The sequence below is a fragment of the Scyliorhinus torazame genome, chromosome 13 (assembly GCF_047496885.1).
Source record: "Scyliorhinus torazame isolate Kashiwa2021f chromosome 13, sScyTor2.1, whole genome shotgun sequence".
In the NCBI taxonomy this organism is placed as follows: domain Eukaryota; kingdom Metazoa; phylum Chordata; class Chondrichthyes; order Carcharhiniformes; family Scyliorhinidae; genus Scyliorhinus; species Scyliorhinus torazame.
In genome coordinates this window covers 131308055-131329367 of record NC_092719.1, presented here as the reverse complement: position 1 = coordinate 131329367, position 21313 = coordinate 131308055, and the positions used below count along the sequence as shown (strand labels likewise).

Genomic DNA, 21313 nt, shown 5'->3' with positions numbered 1-21313 from the left:
CGGGTTCTTATATTCCGCCTTACTGGGTGGAGCCAGCAGGTGGCAGATCCAATCAGGACCCAGTGTCTGTCCAGCAATAGCCTCTCGGCATCACTGGGTACTGTACTACCCCTAATACATACCACCACAGAAGGAAAGGAGGAAGGGAACCAATCACAACCCCCCCCACCGCCCCACCCCCCTCCCATCAACAAAAAAAGGGAAACCCGAAGCCCGAGACTGATCCAGCGAGAGCAGAGGAGCGGGGGAAGAGAGAGCAACCTCAGGGTAAGGAACAACAGCGGGGAAAGAAAGACAGACAGACAGAGGGCTGTGTCGTGTTGGGTGTTCTGGTTCACAAACAAGCCAACAATGTTTGAAGTGGTGTAACGCTATTTTAACTGTTCAACTATGCTAACATACTGTAACCGTGGGTATCAGCAATACCAGCTTAACTGTGGACCCTTTCCTATCACTAGCTATGGTGAGGCACTCAGCACATGGTGAATGTCTGTGTTGCAGGCTGTGAGCTCTGTGCTCTGAGCTGGCTGCTGCTAGAATCAGCAGGAACTCTCCTGTCCCCTGTCTTTATAGTGCTTGTGCTCTCACTGGTGATAGGCTGCGGTGTTATGTATGCTGGTTTGTCCTACTGCATGTCCATCAGTGTGTGTATGTGATTGCACCATAATGTACTGATGTATATTATGACATCCCCCATTTTTACAAAGAACATGTGCTTATGTGAGAATAAATAACGTGTAATGAGTGTATCTGACCATGTGTGTGCAGTATTTACATAACTATGTACATGAGGTTAGTCTATATACACGGGAAGGTGCCTGGTGCAGAGAAAAGAAAAACAAGGTGTTACACCAACAACAAAACTAATAACGAATGCTATAAACAAACTAGTGAAATGCTGAAACAGGATGAAAGAACAAAGCATTGAGTCCAACATTGTAAGGCTCATAAATCAAGTCTCTGGGGTGGGCAACGAATTCGGGTTGACCGCCTCAAGGGTAGGTCAGGAGCCACCGGCTGAGGATCGGGCCGGGCCACGGCCAAGTGAGGAGGAAGCAGAGTATCCAGAAGCTCTACAAAGTCCAGATCGGGGACAACAGGAGGGCGTGGCACCGGTGGAGGATCGCGTAGCGAGCGTGGAACCAGACGAAGGGCACGCCGATTGCGGCGGCGAATGGAGCCATCAGGCAGACGAACCAGGAATGAGCGGGGAGCCACCAGCCGAAGAACCACAGCAGTCGCAGACCAGAAAAATAATCAACTATGAGAACATAGTCCCTGCCGAGCGCATGGAACAGGTCCACGCCTACCTTAGACCAAGGGGACATGACCAACTGATGGGGCTGAAGGGTCTCCCGTGGTTGAGCCGGCTGGAACCGCTGACAGGTGGGCCAATTGAGCACAGTGTTGGCAATGTCCTCATTTATGCCAGGCCAGTAGACAGCCTCTCGGGCCCTCCGTCGGCACTTCTCTATGCCGAGATGGCCCTCGTGCAGCTGCTCTAAAACCAGGCGATGCATGCTGTGTGGGATCACAATGCGGTCCAGCTTCAGGAGGACGCCATCAACGACTGCCAGATTGTCTCGAATATTATAGAACTGCGGGCATTGTCCCTTGAGCCATCCGTCAGTCATGTGGCGCATCACACGTTGTAGCAGGGGGTCAGCCGCAGTCTCACGACGAATGTGGGTTAGGCGTTCATCCGTGGCCGGCAGATTGGCGGCCGTGAAGGCCACATGGGCGTCAACTTGGCAAACGAACCCCTCTGGGTCGGACAGAATGGTGACTGCCCTGGACAGAGCGTCGGCTATGATCAGGTCCTTACCCGATGTGTACACGAGCTGGAAATCGCTTGAGCAGAATGCGTTGTAGGCGAGGGGTCATGTCATTGAGGTATTTTTGGATGATGCCGACCAGCGGGCAATGGTCGGTCTCCACAGTGAACTGGGGAAGGCCATACACATAGTCATGGAACTTGTCAACACCGGTCAACAGGCCTAGGCACTCCTTCTCGATTTGCGCATAGCGCTGCTCTGTGGGGGTCATGGCCCGTGATGCATAGGTAACAGGGGCCCATGACAAGGCGTCATGTCGTTGCAGGAGCACCGCCCCTATGCCAGATTGGCTAGCGTCCGTTGATATTTTCGCCTCCCTTGCAGGATCGAAAAATGCCAATACCGGGGCGGTGGTCAGCTTGACCTTGAGCTCCTCCCATTCACGCTGGTGGGCGGGAAGCCACTGGAAGTCCGTCGTCTTCCTACCCAGGTTGCGGAGAGCCGTGGTGTGGGAAGCGAGGTTAGGGATGAACTTTCCTAGGAAGTTGACCATTCCTAAGAACCAGAGCACCACCTTCTTATCCGCCGGCTTCTGCATGGCCGTGATGGCTGCCACCTTGTCCGTATCCGGCCGCACACCGGGAGATGGGGTCTCCTAAAAACTTGAGTTCGGTCTGGCCGAAAGAACATTTGGCTCTGTTGAGGTGCAGGCCTTGGTCCCGTATTCGCTTAAAAACGCGATGGAGGCGACTGATATGCTCCTGCGGGGTGGTGGACCAGATAATGATGTCGTCCACATAGACACGCACACCCTTGATGCCCTCCATCATCTGCTCCATGATGCGGTGGAACACTTCAGATGCTGATATGATTCCAAATGGCATTCTATTGTAGCAGTACCTGCCAAATGGGGTGTTGAAAGTACACAGCTTTCTGCTGGACTTGTCCAATTGAATCTGCCAGAAGCCCTTTGATGCATCCAGCTTGGTGAATATGTTGGCTCGAGCCATCTCGCACGTGATCTCCTCACGCTTGGGGATAGGGTAATGCTCCCGCATGATGTTACGATTTAAATCCTTCGGGTCGATACAGATCCGGAGCTCGCCGGAAGGCTTCTTGACGCACACCATGGAACTGGCCCAGTCGGTTGGTTACATCACTCTGGAAAGCACTCCTTGGTCCTGGAGGTCCTGCAGCTGCTGCTTGAGGCGGTCCTTGAGGGGTGCTGGGACTCTGCGAGGTGCATGAACCACAGGCGTGGCGTCCTGTTTGAGCAGGATTTTGTATGTGTAGGGAAGTGTGCCCATGCCTTCGAAGACATCTCGGTGTTGAGAGATGATGGCACTTAGTTGTGCCCAGAAGTCCGCATCTTGGAAGTCAGACGTGTCCTCTGGAGAGAGGGAATGTACGCGCTGCACGAGGTTGAGGAGCTTGCACGCCTGTGCGCCTAGCAGGGAGTCCTTTGAGGAGCCCACGATCTCGAAGGGTAGGGTGACTTTTCGCAAGTTGTGCGTCACCTCGAGTTGGCATGACCCGGTGGCGGGGTTGACGTCACCATTATAGTCGACCAGTTGGCAATTGGATGGAAGAATTGTTGGTTTGACCCCCAGGGTTTGAAATGCTGACCATGCAAGGAGATTGGCGGAAGCACCAGTGTCCAGACGGAATCTGATCTGGGATCGGTTGACAGTCAGGGTGACACACCACTCGTCGTCCGGATCAATGCTGTGCACCAACAGCGGCTGGTGCTTTCGATTCGGGGACAGCCTGTTCTTGGTTATGGCAGCGACTCGAAAAGACTCCCTGTCCTCGGTGTCACTGGTCTCCAAGAAGTCAGGATCGGACTCGGTGGAGGTGGGTTGGATTGCCCAAACATTCCTGCGAGGCTCGTTAAATTGTTGTGAGTTGGCAGACTGGGCTGCTCGACAGCAGGCAGCATAGTGGCCAAGCCTGCCACAGCGCAGGCATTCCTGCACGTCACCATCCCCTCGTTTGGCGCGTACAAGCGCGGGAGGCCTCGGAAAGCACGCAAAATGGTCGCCCTTCTCCAGACTGCAGCCCGGGAGGTGTTCGATCGTTTGGACCCGTTCCGCCTCCTGGGGCCCTTGCCGCGCCGCTTCAGCTGCCTGTATGTAGGAGTACCGGCTGGTGGCATTCTCATGCAGGACACAGGTCTCGATGGCAGTCGCTAGGGTTATTTGCTTAACTTTAAGGAGCTGCTGACGCAGGGTGTCCGACATGAACCCCAAAAACAATCTGGTCGCGTATCACGGAGTCGGAGGTGGGCCCGTAGCCGCAGGATTGCGCGAGGATGCGGAGGTGTGTTAAATAGGATTGGAAAGGCTTGTCCTTACCCAGCAAGCGCTGCTGGAACAGGTACCTTTCAAAGCTTTCGTTGACTTCAACACTGTAGTGTGTGTCGAATTTGAGGAGCACCGTCTTGTACTTGGTGTTGTCCTCGTCGTCCGCAAATGTCAGGGAGTTAAAGATGTGGATGGCATGTTTCCCAGCCATGGAGAGAAGAAGGGCTATCTTCCTGGCGTCTGATGCATTCTCCCTGTCCGTGGCCTCGAGGAAGAGCTGGAAGCGCTGTTTAAGTATCTTCCAATTTACCCCGAGATTGCCAGCGATGCAGAGCGGCAGCGGCGGGTTGATGTGCTCCATGCTGTCAGATGCCGGAATGCTGAGAAGTTGCAGGTAGGTCTCACAAGTGCTAGATTGTGGCCACTCCTTGTACCATGTCGTGTTGGGTGTTCTGGTTCACAAACAAGCCAACAATACTGGAAGTGGTGTGACGCTATTTTATTAACTGTTCAACTATGCTAACATACTGTAACCGTGGGTATAAGCAATACCAGCTTAACTGTGGACCCTTTCCTATCACTAGATATGGTGAGGCACTCAGCACATGGTGAATGTCTGTGTTGCAGGCTGTGAGCTCTGTGCTCTGAGCTGGCTGCTGCTAGAATCAGCGGGAACTCTCCTGTCCCCTGTCTTTATAGTGCTTGTGCTCTCACTGGTGATTGGCTGCGGTGTTATGTATGCTGGTTTGTCCTACTGCATGTCCATCAGTGTGTGTATGTGATTGCACCATAATGTACTGATGTATATTATGACAGGCTGGAGGAAAGAAAAACACCAAGGCGAAAGGACAGCGAGACGCAAGCAGCAGCAGCAGCGAGGGTAAGGTGCATGAGCGACGGACGCGCAGGCAGGCGGCCCCACAAAACGAGACGGAGGTACAGGCGAGCCTGAAACGGAAAACGATGGCGGACCAAGCAGCGGAGAGTCAGCAGGATGCAGCAACCAGCATGAAGGAGGCGCTCTGGTCGGAGCTCCAAGCTGAAGGAGACGACGCACAAAATGCAGCAGACCATCGAAGGCCTGGAAAGGGAGGTGAAGGTGCAGAAAAAAACGATTTTGGAGTTGGATGTTGGATCTTCCCCCGGGAAGAGAACACCAGAGGTGATCATCTCCCTGGACGCAGAAAAGGCCTTTGACAGAGTCGGAAGGAGCTACCTGAAATGAAAAGTGAAAATCGCTTATTGTCACGAGTAGGCTTCAATGAAGTTACTGTGAAAAGCCCCTAGACGCCACATTCCGGCATCTGTTCGGGGAGGTTGGTACAAGAATTGAACCGTGCTGCTGGCCTGCCTTGGTCTGCTTTCAAAGCCAGTGATTTAGCCCTCTGCTAAACCAGCCCCAGATGCCCTGTCCCGTGGCACATGCACCTGCTCCTCTATGTCTCAAAGCCACAGGAGGGGCTTCCGGTTGCGGCTATGCCTGGGTAGGTCACACGGTCGGCAGCTCACGCCGAGAACGGACTTTTGGGCCCTTTTAAGGAGCTCCAGCGGCACTTGGACGACGATTCCCGGTGTGGGAAGGAGGCAGTGAGGTTCCCCCAGCACTGTATGGAGTGGACCAGCAGCGGAGCAGTCAAAAAAGTGGCACTAGAGAAGAGAGGAGAACGGGCGCGAAAAAGTAAGATGGCAGCGGGCGGGCGGTCTCGGGAGCAGCAGGAGTTTTTGAGAAGCTGCTTTGCGGAATTGAAGGCGGAGATGTTGGCCCCTATGAAGGTGTCGATTGAAAGGTTGGTGGAGACCCAGAAGATGCAGGGGAAGGCGATAAAGGAGAAGACCTCTGATAATGAGGATGAGATCCTGGGCTTGGCTGTCAAAGTGGAAGCGCACGAGGCGCTGCATAAAAAATGGCAGGAGAAGTTCGAGGACCTGGAGAATAGGTCGAGGAGGAAGAACCTGCAGATTCTGGGTCTCCCTGATGGCGTGGAGGGATCGGATGCTGGGGCGTATGTGGCTATGATGCTGAGTACGCTAATGGGCGCGGGAACCTTCCCAAGGCCCCTGGAGCTGGATGGGGCCGAGGGCGAATGTGCCGCCGAGGGCCGTGGTGGTGAGGTTCCACCGCTTCACTGACAGGGAGTGTGTCCAGCGATTGGCGAAGAAGGAGCGGAGCAGTAGGTGGGAGAATGCCGAAATCCGCATCTATCAGGACTGGAGTGCAGAGCTGGCCAAGAGGCGGGCAGCGTTCAACCGGGCCAAGGCGGTTCTCCATGGAAAGGGGGTGAAGTTTAGGCTGTTACAGCCGGCGCGGCTGTGGGTCACGTATCAGGACCGTCACCACTATTTTGATACGCCGGATGAGGCGTGGACCTTTATCAAAAATGAGAAGCTGGACTCAAATTAATGGTTTGTAGTATATTATGGGGGATGCTGGGGAGTGGGAGGCGGCGATGTTTTTTCTTTCTGGGTGCTTGTTTGGGGGGGCTTGTCCCCCGCGTTTTCTTGGGGTTGTGTGGGCCTGTGGCCCTGGGCCTTCGGGGATTGGGGTGAGGCTGCAGGTGGAAGGAGCTACGCCAAAGGGGGCGGGGTCGGCCCAGGCCAGGCTTTTTCCCACGAAAAGAGGAGGGCGGGGCCCGAGGGGGGGGGGGGGGGGTGGCGGTACTGGCTTGATGTCTACATCGGTTTATAGGGGGAGTAGAGGGGGGGACTTTGGCCGCCACACTTTAGTGGGGAGAGGGCTGGAGACTTCGAGAGGGAATCCAATAGGGGGATCGGAGACAGAAGCGGGAACGGCCGGGGTCAGCAGGAGTCAGCTGACTTACGGGAGTGCAATGTGGGAAGCAGGGGGGTTAAGCAGTTGTTTGGCCGGGGGAGGGGGGAGTTGGGGGGGGGGGGAACTGGGTTGCTGCTGTGCTGACTGAGGGGGAGTTAAAGGTAAGAGGGAGAGTCGGGGCGGGGAGCCTCCGCCTGGGGGGGGGGGCTGGAGAGTGCAGGAGGCGCGGGCTCGTGGCTGGCCTAAAAAAGGAGATGGCTAGTCGGGGGGGGGGGGGTTGGGGGGGGGGGTTGTCCCCCAATCCGGCTGATTACCTTGCGCACTTGAAGGGGCTAAAGGCAGACGTGGCCATGTTACAGGAGACGCACCTGAAGATCGCGGATCAGATCAGGCTGAGGAAGGGATGGGTGGGCCAGGTTTTTCATTCTGGGCTGGACGCGAAAAACAGGGGGGGGTCGCAATCCTGGTGAGTAAGCGGGTGGCATTTGAGGCGGTGGGTATTGTGGCAATAAAGGGGGTCGATATGTGATGGTGAGTGGCAGGCCGCAGGGGGCCCGGGTAGTGCTGGTGAATGTGTATGCCCCAAACTGGGACGATGCAGGGTTCATGAAGCGGATGTTGAGTCAGATCCCGGATCTGGAGGCAGGTAGTATGATAATTGGGGGGGGGGGGGGACTTCAACACGGTACTGGACCTGGCACTAGATCGGTCGAGGTCGAGGTCGGGTAAGAGGCCGGCCGCGGCCAAGGTCCTGACGGGGTTTATGGATCAGACGGGGGGAGTGGATCCGTGGAGGTTTGCCAGGCCAAGGGCGAGGGAGTTCTTCTTCTCCCATGTGCACAAGGCCTACTCGTGAATAGACTTTTTTGTGGTAAGCAGGGCACTGATACCGAGAGTGGATGGGGCGGAGTATTCGGCCATTGCGATTTCGGATCACGCCCCGCAATGGGTGGAGCTGGAGGTGGGGGAGGAGAGGGGCCAGCGCCCGTTGTGGTGAATGGATGTGGGACAGCTGGCGGACGAGGATTTTTGTGGGCGGGTTCGGGGGTGCAGCCAGAGATATATGGAGGCCAATGATAATGGGGAGGTGTCGGTGAGTGTGGTCTGGGAGGCACTGAAGGCAGTGGTCAGGGGGGAGCTAATTTCAATCAGGGCTTGTCATGATATTTAGATAAGCATATCATGGTGCAATCACACACACACTGATGGACATGCAGTAGGACCAACCAACACACACACAACATCGCAGCCAATCACCAGTGAGAGCACTCGCACTATAAAAACAGGGGACACTACAGTTCCCACTGATTCCGGCAGCAGCCAGCTCAGAGTACCGAGCTCAGAGCCTGCCACTCAGACATTCACCATGTGCTGAGTGCCTCACCCAGATAGTAATAGGACAGGGTCCACAGATTATCTGGTAATGCACGTACCCAAGTTAGCAGTGTGCTGCTATAGTTAAGTAGTAAATAAAATTGAGTTACACCATCTCCAGCCGTGTTGGATTGTTTGTACACCAGAACACCCAACACAACATGATACCAGAAGTGGACGCAAGCCAGCGCCTTGAGACCTACCTGCAACGCATCAGCAATCCGCCGTCCTGCACCATGGAGAACATCAACCCGCCGCTGCCACTCCGAATCGCTGGCAATCTCGGGGTCAATTGGAAACTGTTCAAACAGCGCTTCCAACTCTTCCTCGAGGCCACAGTCAGGGAGAATGCATCGGACACCAGGAAGATTGCCCTTCTTCTCTCCACGGTGGGGCAACACGCCAACCACATCTTTAACTCCCTTACATTTGCGGACGGCGAGGACAAAACCAAATACAAGACGGTGCTCCTGAAGTACGACGGACACTTCAGCGTTGAAGTAAACGAGAGCTTCGAAAGGTACCTATTCCAGCAGCGCCTGCAAGGTAAGGACGAACCTTTCCAGTCTTACTTAACACACCTCCGCATCCTCGCGCAGTCCTGCGGCTATGGGACCACCTCTGACTCCATGATACGCGACCAGATAGTTTTCGGAGTCATGTCGGACACCCTGCGCCAGCAGCTCCTTCGGGTCAAGCAACTCACCCTGGCGACTGCCGTCGAGATCTGCGTCCGCCATGAGAACGCCACCAGCCGGTATTCACACATCCAGGCGGCCGAAACGGCACGGCACGGGCCCCACGAGGCGGAGTGGGCCCAGACTATCTGGTACCTCCCGGGCCGCGGCCTGGAGGAGGCCAGCCATTTCGCGCGCTTTCCGAGGACTCCCGCGCTTGTACGCGCCAAAAGAGGGGACGCTGACGCAGAGGAATGCGATGCGCAGGCGCGCACGACACAAGACCACACCGCGCATGCACAGTGGCGCAACAAACGCACTGATGTCACAACGTGTGGCAACTGTGGCTCCGCCCATTTAAAGAGGCAATGTCCTGCCAAAGCGCGACAATTCCTACGCCTTGGTTGGACAACTACGCTGCCTGCTGTCGAGCAGCTCACCCTGCCAACTCGTACCCATTTAACCAGCCTCGCAGAAACGTTCGGGCAATTCAACCCACGCTCACCGAGTCCGATCCCGACGTCACACAGACCAATGACACTGAGGACAGGGGGCCCTTCCGCATTGCTGTCATCAACAAGAACAAGCTGTTCCCGAGTCGAATGCACCAGCCGCTGTCAGTGCACAGCATTGATCCGGACGACGAGTGGTGTGCCACCCTGATGGTCAACCGATCCCAGATCAGATTCCGCCTGGACACTGGTGCCTCCACCAATCTCCTCGTATGGTCAGCATTCCAGACCCTGAAGGTTAAACCACCTATTCTGCCATCCAACTGTCAACTCGTTGACTATAATGGCAACGTCATCCCCGCCACGGGGTCGTGCCAGCTCTATGTGACACACAGATCACGTAAAGCCACACTACCATTCGAAATCGTGGACTCCTCAAAGGACTCTCTGCTAGGCGCACAGGTGTGCAAAATCCTCTAACTCGTTCGGCGTGTACACTCTCTCTCTCCAGAAGGCACGTCCGATTTCCCAGATGCAGACTTTAGGGCACAGCTCAACTCAATCCTCACGCACAACCAGGATGTTTTTGAGGGCATGGGCACACTGCCCTACACGTACAAAATCCGGCTTAAACAGGATGCCACCCCGGTACCTCGCAGGGTCCCAACGCCCTCAGGACCACTGTGCCATCCATTCACGTCCCAGACCTCGACCATGCTCCGGTACTTCGGCGGATGCAGCAACAGCGTGAGCAACAGAAGGCGACACATGATGCTCGGGCGACTGATCTTCCTGCCCTGGCGCCTGGAGATAATGTCCGCATACACCTTCCGGAGGGCGGCTGGTCGACAACCGCTGAGGTTCTCCGACAGATAGCTCCCCGCTCATTCTTGGTTCGTCTGCCTGATGGCTCTATTCGCTGCCGCAACCTGCGCGCCCTTCATCTGGTTCCGCGCTCGATATGTGATCCTGCACCGGTGCCACGCCCTCCTGTTGTCCCTGCAATGGACTTTGTTGACCTTCCGGACACCCTGCATCCTCCTCACTTGACCGTCGGCCGGCCCGTTCCTCAGAAGGTGGATCCTGACCCACCCTTGAGGCGGTCAACCCGAATTCGTCGTCCACCTGAGAGACTTAATTTATGAACCTTTTCATATTGGACTCACTGACTTGTTCTAACATACTGTTTCAGACTTTTTGCCATACTGTTTAAGATTTTGTTATTGTTTGTTAATGACATTGGTTTCATTCTTGGTGTAACATAGTTAGTTTCTGCACCTTGCACTTTCCTGTGTACATAGTATATCCACATGTACATATTGGTGTAAATATTGCACACACATGATTAGATGCACTCACCACACTTCTTTATTTATTATCATGTAGGCACATATTCTTTGCGAAAAGGGGGGGATGTCATGATATTTCGATCAGCATATCATGGTGCAATCACACACACACTGATGGACATGCAGTAGGACCAACCAACACACACACAACATCGCAGCCAATCACCAGTGAGAGCACACGCACTATAAAAACAGGGGACACTACAGTTCCCGCTCTTTCCAGCAGCAGCCAGCTCAGAGTACCGAGCTCAGAGCCTGCCACTCAGACATTCACCATGTGCTGAGTGCCTCACCCAGATAGTGATAGGACAGGGTCCACAGATTAGCTGGTAATGCACGTACCCAAGTTAGCAGTGTACTGTTATAGTTAAGTAGTAAATAAAATTGAGTTACACCATCTCAGCCGTGTTGGATCGTTTGTACACGAGAACACCCAACACAACTGGGCTCACAGGGAGAAGAGAGAGAGGATGGAGAGGGAGAGATTGGTGGGGGAGATACTGAGGGTGGATGGGAGATACAAGGAATCTCCCGAAAGGGGCTGCTGAAGGAGCGCCGGAATTTGACTTGGTGACCATGGAGAAAGCTGAGGCACAGTGGAGGAGGGTACAGGGAGCAGTGTATGAGGATGGGGAGAAGACGAGTTGGCTGTTGACGCATCAGCTGCGGAGGAGGGAGGCGGCTAGGGAGATTGGGGGAGTCAGAGATAGAGGGGGTACATGGTGCAGTGTCCAGCTAAAATAAACAAGGTCATTAGGGACTTTTATGGTAAGTTGTATAAGTCAGAACCCCCGGAGGGGGGAGGGGATGCGGCAATTCCTGGACCAACTGAGGTTCCCAAGGGTGGAGGAAGGGCGGGTAGAGGGTTTGGGGGCCCCGACCGAGATGGAGGAGCTAGTTAAGGGGTTGGGGATTATGCAGGCGGGCAAGGCCCCGGGGCCGGATGGGTTCCCGGTTGAGTTCTACAGGAAGTTCTTGGAGCTGGTGGGCCCGTTGTTGCTGAGAACCTTTAATGAGGCGAAAGAAAAGGGAACCCTTCCCCCGACGATGTCGCGGGCTTTGATCTCGCTTATCCTCAAGCGGGATAAGGACCCGCTGCAGTGTGGCTCTTATAGGCCGATTTTGCTCCTCAATGTGGATGCCAAGCTGTTGGCAAAAATCTTGGCCACTAGGATTGAGGACTGTGTCCCGGGAGTGATACATGAGGACCAGACGGGGTTTGTGAAGGGCAGGCAGCTGAGCACGAATGTGCGGAGGCTCCTGAATGTGATTTTGATGCCCTCGGAGGGGGGGATGCAGAAGTGGGAGCGGCAATGGACGGGGAGAAGGCCTTTGACCGGGTGGAGTGGGAGTACCTGTGGGAGGTGTTAGGCAGATTTGGGTTCGGGGAGGAGTTCGTAGGGTGGGTTACAGTGTTGTAACAGGCCCCGGTGGCGAGTGTATCGACGAACCGGCTGCGGTCAGGGTATTTTAGGTTGTACCATGGAACGAGGCAGGGGTGCCCTTTGTCCCCCCCCCTGCTCTTTGCCCTGGCGATTGAGCCGCTGGCCATGGTGTTGAGGGAGTCCAGAAACTGGAGAGGGTTGGTTTGGGGGGGGGGGGGGGGGGAGCACCGTGTCTCACTATATGCAGATGACCTGCTGCTGTACATTGCGGATCCAGTGGAGGGGATGGGGGCGGTCATGCAGACTCTTAGGGAGTTTGGTGACTTCTCGGGATATAAGCTCAATGTGGGGAAGAGCGAGCTGTTTGTGGTGCATGCGAGGGGCCAGGAAAAGAGGTTGGAGGAGCTACCACTCAAGATGGTGGAGAGGAGTTTTCGGTATTTGGGTATCCAGGTGGCCAAGAGTTGGGGGGTTTTGCATAAACTCAATCTGGCAAGGCTGGTGGACCAGATGGAGTAGGACTTCAGGAGGTGGAACATGCTGCCACTCACCCTGGCGGGTAGGGTACAGTCCGTTAAGATGACGGTCCTCCCTAGATTCCTGTCCGTCTTTCAGTGCCTGCCCATTCTCATCCCCAAAGCCTTCTTTAAGCAGGTAAACAGGAGCATTATGGGATTTTTATGGGCAAATAAGACCCCGAGGGTTAAGAGGCTTTCTTGGAGCGCAGTCGGGGGGGTTGGCGCTGCCGAACCTGTGCAGCTATTACTGGGCAGCGAATGTGTCTATGATTTGGAAATGGGTAATGGAGGGAGAGGGGGCGGCGTGGAAAAGGTTAGAGGCAGCGTCCAGTATACATACTAGCCTGGGGGTACTGGTGACGACACCGTTGCCGCTTCCGCCAACGCGGTATACCACGTGCCCGGTGGTGGCGGCGACATTGAGGATTTGGGGGCAGTGGAGATGGCATAGGGGGGAGGTAGAGGCCTCAGTCTGGGCTCCGATACAGGACAACCATAGGTTCATTCCAGGTAGCATAGATGGTGGGTTCCTAAACTGGCACCGGGCGGGAATTAAAAGGATGGGGGATTTATTCATCGATGGGACTTTTGCCAGTCTGAGGGCGCTGGAGGAGAAATTTGGGTTACCTCCGGGAAATGCCTTTAGGTATATGCAGATTCGGGCATTCGTGAGAAAGCAGGTAGGGGAATTCCCGCTGCTGCCTGCCCGGAGGATACAGGACAGAGTGGTTTGGGGCCTTTTGGTCAGGGAGGGTAAGATAGCGGAGATGTACCAGGAGCTGCAGGAGGCGGAGGAAGACTCGGTGGAGGAGCTGGATGAGGGCCGGTGGGCTGACGCCTTGGGTAGGGTTAATTCCTCCTCTTCTTGCGCCAGGTTCAGCCTGATCCAGTTTAAAGTGGTGCACAGGGCCCATATAACAGGGGCGAGGATGAGTACGTTTTGGGGGTAGAGGACAGGTGTGTGAGGTGTTCGGGGAGCTCAGCAAACCACGCCCATATGTTTTGGACATGCCCGGTGCTTACGGAATTTTGGAAGGGCTTCGCAAAGGCTATGTCCAAGGTCTTGGATACTCGGGTAAAACCGAGCTGGGGGATAGCGATATTTGGGGTATCGGATGATCCGGGAGTGCAGAAGTCGAAAGAGGCCGGAGTTCTGGCCTTTGCCTCCTTGGTAGCTCGGAGAAGGCTCTTGTTAATGTGGAGGGACGCGAAGCCCTCAAGCATAGCGGCTTGGGTCAATGACATGGCAGGGTTTCTTAGGTTGGAGAAGATAAAGTTTGCCTTGCGAGGGTTCTTGCAGGAGGTGGGGCGGGCTGATTTCTTTCTCTTTTTGTAAGGGGCGCATGTCCCACTTTGCTTTGAGATGGGTGTTAAATTGTTAATCGTTTAAAGGGTTAAGTTGTCTTGTTTTGTTGGCATATTGCCCTGTTTTCTTGGTATTATTTTCCTTTTTGGAGTGTTTTGTAAAAATTATTGAAAAACTTTGAATAAAAACATTTTTTTTTTAAAAAGCCACAGGAGGGACTGAAGGCAATACTGCAAATACTGAGAGTTTGGAACCTTCTCGGGCTACAAACTTAACCTGCAAAAGCGAGACATTCCCAGTGAACCCAAAAAGGGGAGGGACAGAGCTGAAGGGGCTCCCGTTCAAAACGGCCCAGAACAGATTCCGTTACCTGGGGATTCAAATAGCCAGAGACTGGACACAGATCCACAAGTGGAACCTGACCAGCCTGGTGGAGGAAATAAGAAAAGACCTTGAACGGTGGGGCTCACTCCCACTCTCCCTGGCAGGAAGAGTGCAGGTGATCAAGATGAACGTATTGCGAAGGTTCCGCTTCCTGTTTAGATCCATCCCGATCTTCATCCCCAAGGCCTTTTTCCAAAACATTGACAGGCTAATCATGGCATTTGTGTGTGTGTGGGGGGGGGGGGGGGGGGGGGGGGGTGGGGGGGGGGGGGTGCAAGAACCCGAGAATTCCCAAACCAACACGGCAAAGAGGGAAAGTCAGAGGGGGCCTGGCTCTACCGAACCTATCATACTACCACTGGGCAGCAACGGCAGAAAAAGTGAGGGGATGGGTATGTGGTGAACCACGTATTGCTACTATATATATATTTACCGTTATTTGTTATTCATCCTACTGTTATCCACCACTGTATATATGTTCACTGTTGTTCTTATTCACTGTTACTGTTGTTGTGTTGATGCTTCTGTTTGGCTTCGCCTGTGGCTACGCCCCTCGGGGGAGGTATATAATTGGCAGACCTGTGGCCAGCTCTCAGTGCGGGAGCAGCAGCAGGCTGGCATACTTCTTAGCTTATTAAAACCACTGTTCTCTTCTACAACTCGACTCGTGTGAATTGATGGTCCATCTATTTAATAAGCTAAGATATCACAATGGACGCCGCTCTTAAGCCTGACCGACTTGAACTCGACCCACAGGCAGCTGAAGCCACTGGAATCTTTGAGCATTGGCTAAGTTGTTTCAAGGCCTACCTCGACTCCTCGACCGACGACGTCTCCGGGGCGCACAAGCTGCGTCTCCTCAACGCTCGGGTGAGCCACAAAATTTTCCTATTAATCAGAGACGCGGCCTCTTACGAAGAGGCAGTTGCACTGTTGAAAGGACAGTTCGTGCGGCCGGTGAATGAGGTGTTCGCTCGACATCTTCTTACCACGCGGCGTCAGCGCCCTGGTGAATCGCTGGCAGAATTCCTGCGTGACCTGAGGGTACTCGCCAGGAATTGTAACTGCCAGGCAGTTACGGCAGTGCAACACACGGAACTCATGATCCGGGACACCTATGTGGCCGGAGTCCGGTTCAGTTATATCCGGCAACGACTGCTCGAAAAGGGTGCCCTCGACCTCAATTACACGGTACAGCTATCTACCTCGTTAGACATAGCATTCCAGAGTTTGGATGCCTTCATGCCCGACTTCGCGGCATCCTCATGAACGTCGGAGGCGCGGCCTGGGCGTGTCTCATACCTGTGCCACGCAGCTGCCCGCCAACTCCGGGGGGCAGTTCTGTTACTTCTGCGGCCAGGGCCAGCACCCCAGGCAGCGTTGTCCAGCTCAGAACGCAACCTGCAACGAGTGCGGTAAAAGGGGCATTTTGCCAAAGTCTGCCTGGCCCGACCTAAAGTTCCCAAATCAAAAGCCTGCCAGGCCCAACCTGAAGCTCACAGGTCCCGTAGTATGGCATCGTGCCTGTGGTGCCGCCCCCTTCTTACGCGTCACCCACCTCAAGCAATCCGTGGGGGCCGCCATTTTGTCTGCCATCTTTAACGCCGCCCACCACGTGCGACCCGTGGGGCTGCCATCTTGGCCGCCATCTTTGACGCGCCCATCACGTGTGACTCATGGAGGCTACCATTTTGGGACCACCCCGCTACCGCCTACCGGACCAGTCATCCACAGCTCGGCTCTGTTACACTCGACCAGTCCCGGCTCCATCCCCTCAAGAACTCTATGATGGCCGTCCAGGTCAATGGGCATGAGACATCCTGCCTCTTCAACTCCAGGAGCACGGATAGCTTTGTCCATCCGGATACAGTAAGGCACAGCTCCCTCCGGATTTTCCCAAACAATCTCCCTTGCTTCCGGATCACATTCCGTGCAGATCCGGGGGTACTGTGTCACAAACCTTGTACGAAGTCTTACAACACCAGGTTAAAGTCCAACAGGTTTGTTTCGATGTCACTAGCTTTCGGAGCGCTGCTCCTTCCTCAGGTGAATGAAGAGGTCTGTTCCAGAAACACATATATAGACAAATTCAAAGATGCCAAACAATGCTTGGAATGCGAGCATTAGCAGGTGATTAAATCTTTACAGATCCCTCGCTCTTTGCGAACCTCACCCCCGACTGTAAGCCCGTCGCCACCAGGAACAGACGATACAGTGCTCAGGACAAGACCTTTATCAGGTTGGAGGTCCAGCGACTCTTGCGGGAAGGGATCATTGAGGCCAGTAACAGCCCCTGGAGAGCCCGAGTGGTGGTTGTTAGGACCGGGGAGAAGAACCGGATAGTCGACTACAGTTAGACGATCAACCGGTACACGCAACTCGATGCGTACCCTCTTCCCCGCATATCTGACATGGTCAACCAGATTGCGCACTACCGGGTCTTCTCCACGGTAGACTTGAAGTTCGCGTACCACCAGCTCCCTATCCGCCTGGAGGACCGCTACTACACTGCCTTCAAGGCAGACGGCCGCCTCTGCCACTTCCTCAGGGTTCCCTTCGGCGTCACCAATGAGGTCAAGGACTTCCAACGAACGATGGACCGAATGGTTAACCAGTACGAGCTGCGGGCTACGTTCCCGTATTTGGATAATGTCACCATCTACGGCCATGATCAGCAGGACCACGACATTAACCTCAAGAACTTCCTCCACACCGCCCAACTCCTTAATTTGACCTATAACAAGGAGAAATGCGTTTTCCGCACAACCCGACTGGCCACCCTTGGCTATGTCGTGGAAAACGGAATCCTAGGGCCCGACCCCGATCGCATGCGCCCCCTCCTGCAACTTCCCCTCCCCCCACTGCCTCAAGGCCCTGAAGAGATGCCTGGGCTTCTTTTCCTTCTATACCCAGTGGGTCCCCAATTATGCGGACAAGGCCCGCCCACTTATCAAATGCACTATTTTTCCCCTGATGGCTGAGGCCCGCCTGGCCTTCGACCGCATCAAGACAGACATTGCCAAGGCCACGATGCACGCTGTGGACGAGTCCATTCCGTTCCAGGTGGAGAGCGATGCGTCGGACTTTGCCCTGGCCGCTACCCTCAACCGCAATCCGTGTCCTCCATGCCTCCGAATTCGGCACTCCTCTGTCGAGAAGGAAGCTCAAGCCATTGTGGAAGCTGTGCGACATTGGAGGCATTACCTGGCCGGCAGGAGATTCACTCTCCTCACTGACCAACGGTCAGTTGCCTTCATGTTCAATAACACACAGCGGGGCAGGATCAAGAACGACAAGATCTTGATGTGGAGGATCGAACTCTGCACCTACAACTACGATATCTTGTATCGTCCTGGGAAGCTCAATGAGCCCCCAGATGCCCTGTCCCGCGGTACATGCGCCAGCGTACAAGAAGACAGACTTCGGGCCATCCCCAATGACCTCTGTCATCCGGGGGTCACTCGGCTTCTCCATTTCATCAAGACCCGCAACCTGCCCTACTCCACCGAGGAGGTAAGGACCATGACCAGGGACTGCCAAGTCTGTGCGGAGTGCAAGCCGCACTTTTATCGGCCAGACAGGGCTCACCTGGTGAAGGCCTCCCGCCCCTTTGAACGCCTCAGCATTGATTTCAAAGGGACCCTCCCCTCCACTGACTGTAATGTGTACTTCCTCAACATTGTTGACGAGTACTCCCATTTTCCCTTTGCCATCCCATGCCCGACATGAAATGAAAATGAAAATCACTTATTGTCACAAGTAGATTTCAAATGAAGTTACTGTGAAAAGCCCTCGGCCACTGTCATCAAGGCCCTACACAGCATCTTCACCTTGTTCGGTTTCCCCACCTACATCCACAGTGATCGGGGCTCCTCTTTTATGAGCGATGAGCTGTGTCAGTTCCTGCTTAGTAAGGTCATCGCCTCAAGCAGGACTACCAGCTATAACGCCCGGGGAAATGGGCAGGTGGAGAGGGAGAACGTGACGGTCTGGAAGGCCGTCCTTCTTGCCCTACGGTCTAGAAGTCTCCCAGTCTCCCACTGGCAGGAGGTCCTTCCCGATGCGCTCCACTCCATCCGGTCGCTTCTCTGCACCGCCACTAACGAGACCCCTCACGAACGTTTGTTTGTCTTCCCCAGGACGTCCATCTCCGCCGCCTCGCTTCCGTCCTGGCTGACAACACCAGGGCCTGTCCTCCTCAGGAAGCACGTGAGGAGCCATAAGTCCGACCCCCTGGTCGAGAGGGTCCAGCTCCTCCATGCAAACCCTCAGTATGCATACGTGGCACACCATGACGGACGGCGGGACAGTCTCCCTTAGGGATTTGGCACCCGCAGGTTCCCCAGCAACCATCACCAATGCGCCCACCTCTACACCGCCTATCACCATCACTCGGATGTGGCAGGATTTGGCACCGGCAGCCCTCTCTGGTGCCGTTACCACTGCCCCCGTCCCTACACCGTCTCCCTCTCCGTCAACACACCGCGATGAAGCGGTGGACGACACGCCCCCGGAGTCACAGTTCCCGACATCCGTGTCCACACCACAGCCAGGCCTGAGGCGATCACAGCAATGTCCAAGGTTGTGCGGGTGAGGGTGAAGCCTTGCCCAATAGTGGCAATCTTCAGGGTATCGGAGCAGCCAGAGCTACACATGGGGAAGGGGGCCAACACCCTTGCCTTAGCTTCCCTAACCGCACACCGGAGAATCCTCCTCGGCTGGTGATCAGCAGCACCACCCAAAGCTGCAGACTGGCTCGCTGACCTCTCGGAATTTCTCCACCTGGAGAAGATTAAGTACGCCATCCGAGGGTCAGAGGAAGGCTTCCTGGATACTTGGGGGCAGTTCATCGGCGTGTTCCAAAATCTGTTCGAGGCCAGCAACGAGGAGTAAGCCAGGGGAAAAAAAAAGAAGAACCAACAAAGGACTGCGCAACCCGGGGGTGGGCGGGGGAGAAAAATGGGGAAACCACAAGAGGAAAGGAAGGGGAGGAGGAAGGGGGGGATATCATAGACTGATCCGGAGGGCAGCAAAATGTACATACAGTTAGTCAAATGAAGGACAAAATAAAGCACATTAGCACGGGTGAGAAAAATGTCATGTATATAAGTAACAACTCTTTATAAATATGAGAAAAGCCAATAAAAATATATATTTTTAAATAAATAAGTATTGTGACCCAGGTACACAGAACCTCAGAATATTTACGGTGACGAAGGAGGCCACCCAGCTCACTATGCCTGCACTGGCTCTCCAAATGAACATCTTGACTTTGGGCCATTCTCCTGCCCATATCGTAACCCTGCACATGTTTTTATTCAAATAATGATCAAATGTCATCTTGAATGCCTCGGTTGAACCTGCCTCCCCCACACCTCAGACAGTGCATTCCAGACCCAAACCCCTTGTTATGTGGAAAAGATTTTTCTCGCATCACATTTGCTTCTTTTGCAAACCCTTTAAACCTGTGCCCTCTTGTTCTTGATCCTTTGACAAGCGGGGACAGTTTCTCCCTCTCTTCTCTGTCCAGCCCCCTCATGCTTCTGAACACCTCTATCAAATCACCTCGGAGCCTTCTTCCCCACAAAGAGAAGAATCCCAATTTCTCCAATCTGTCCTCAAAACTGAAGTTTCTCATCCCTGGAACTATTCTTGTAAATCTCTTTGGCACTCTCTTCAATGTGTTCACATCCTTCCGATAGTGTCCCGCCCAGAACTATACACAATACTTCAGCTAAGGTCTAACTCGTGTTGTGTACAAGTTCAGCAGAATCTCCTTGCTCTTGTACTCTGCGCCACAATAATAAAGCCCAGGATACTGTATGATTTATTAACTTATCTCTCCACTTGTCCTGCCACCTTTAGTGATTTATACACATATACCCCGGTTCCCCTGTTCCTGCATATCCTTTAGACTTGTACCCCTTATGTTATATTGTCTCTCCATTTTCTTCCTACCAAATACGTGACTTCCACTGTTCTCTTAATAGGTATTAAAGTAGGAAGATAGTTACATGGCTTTGGCTCAAAGAGGTAATGAGAGTTTCAAGAGGTTACCAATGCTACTTCTCTGGCCTTTTCATTTGAATGCAGAGCACAACTCGACTAGCATTATGTTGAATTGCTTTGCTGTATGACCTCAACTCACCTGTGCAAATCTCTGTCTGACTTGGAGCTACTGCTGTAGCATGGAACTTAATGTCTCATTCTGCAGAGAAAGCTTTCAGACCGGTCTTATTGTTGAGTCGCATGGGCTGGTTGACAATTGTAGGCATCATGAATAGCCTGAACACTGTAGAATCACCAAACAGTCTCACACCAGACCTTACGAGAGAGGCAAGGGCATTGATGAAGCAGCTGGAATGGTATGACCGAAGACACTTCCTTAACAATGTCTTCTGACAACTGCAACTATTTTGCTGGACGTCTGGATCAATTGGCAGCAATTGTGTTTTTGTGCTATTTACAGGAATTTTATTAGCCCATTGAGAACTCAAAGAAATGGGTCAAAGTAATGGTGGTGCAGTTAAATAATGGGTTGAGAGACATTCCAATTAGTTATCTAATTTATGTTAAGTATCTAATAATTGACACTGATATGTAAAGGAGCTTCAGGTGGCCTTTGTGTCAGGTGATGTGGTAGAGTTTTGTGCCAAGTCTGTTAAAGTGAAATAAAGGTGTTTGAGAAAAGGAGCAGTACCTTTGACGCTTTATACAACAGCAGCTAAACGTCTATCAGTGCAATGTCACTAACTCCACTCTCCGACCCACAATGATCATCAAAACAGCTCACCTGACTTCTGAACAAACGTATCCAGCAGCGCAGGCTCCATGTTCGGTTCTCTGTTTCTGCTGAAATGTTCCCATGGTGAATCATTTAGAGTGGCTGAGCCTTAGGTGGATGCAGTTACATTGGCGAGGTGGCTAGCTTTAGCCAAATTTCAGATTTGGTTATTGACTATAATCCTCACGTTCTCAGTGGACCTGAAATTCTGGCCTGTTGCACACAAATGAAAGTCG

General features: G+C 53.7%; 1 protein-coding gene across 1 annotated transcript in view; it reads right to left on the bottom strand.

Annotated features, from left to right (window-relative positions):
* Positions 1-21313, bottom strand: part of LOC140388280 (F-actin-capping protein subunit alpha-2-like) — a 100225-nt gene that overhangs the window by 64695 nt on the left and 14217 nt on the right. The window lies entirely within an intron of this gene.